Below are 1,064 nucleotides of genomic sequence, written 5' to 3'. Positions count from 1 at the left end.
TTTTCTTTTAGTACTTTGACCTTAGTGCATGAATTATTTTGGGATAAGGACTGTTTACCTTGACTCCACTCTTACTTTCCTGCGCTTGATACTTCCACGCAATCTTTGAGAAATTCGTTCCATATCTATACAGTCTCTTATTGTTGTCCATGAACAGTAGCAGATAATAGATACCATGTTTGTATGTTTTGCTGTTGCTTATTTATGTACGATGTTGAGCATGCTGGCTTCATGTAGCATACATGTTTCTGCTTATTTATATATATGATGACTGTTGCATTGTTCGCATCATGTCATTGCATGCATGCCGCATCCTCGGCCACTCGTGAGAGTGGTAGCTGGAGTTGATGCCGCTTGTCCTGTCGTGCCGCACTCGGCCACTCGTGTGAGTGGTAGCTGGAGTACGAGCAGCAGGGACCCCGTCGCAGATGTAGCTAGTTAGCTACTATGCAACTGTCCCCTCGGCCACTTGTGTGAGTGGTAGCTGGAGTGGTGTACAGTCTGTCACTGACCCGGCCTCTCGACCATACAGGGGTCATGGTGCAGAGAGGTGGGCGGGAGTGACCATCCGTGCATACGCTGTTATTATATTTGTTATGACTGCTGCTGTTTATATATGCTGTTATTGCTTACTACTGTTGTTCGCATATGCTGATGTGCTTGTGTTGAGATATATTCTCGTTGCTGATGTTTAGTCATTGGAAATTTGTATATACCTTGCTTATTACCTCTGTAGTTATGAGCAGTACTGTAGCAGATTAATAACAGTTCTAACCTACTATACCTAGCCTAGGATATGGTTTCAGGTATGAGTGCTTATTTTGGTTCTATTGTAGTATCTGCTATTTCTTTTATGAGACTGTATACTCTTAGCTCACTTTCTAGTTATATGTTATGTTCATGCACTATCTCTTCCCTTACCCGCTGAGTTCCAATACTCACCACCTCGCAAATTGGTTTTCTTTCGCCAGGTAACAGATAGATGAGTCATGGATGCTTGGAGAGTCTCGGCTGCCGGTCCCACGTCACACTCGAGGATAGTTTCTTTTGGGTCTTGTCACTGT

This window comes from Zingiber officinale, chromosome 1B (assembly GCF_018446385.1).
Source record: "Zingiber officinale cultivar Zhangliang chromosome 1B, Zo_v1.1, whole genome shotgun sequence".
Lineage (NCBI taxonomy): Eukaryota > Viridiplantae > Streptophyta > Magnoliopsida > Zingiberales > Zingiberaceae > Zingiber > Zingiber officinale.
This window is presented reverse-complemented; position numbering follows the sequence as displayed.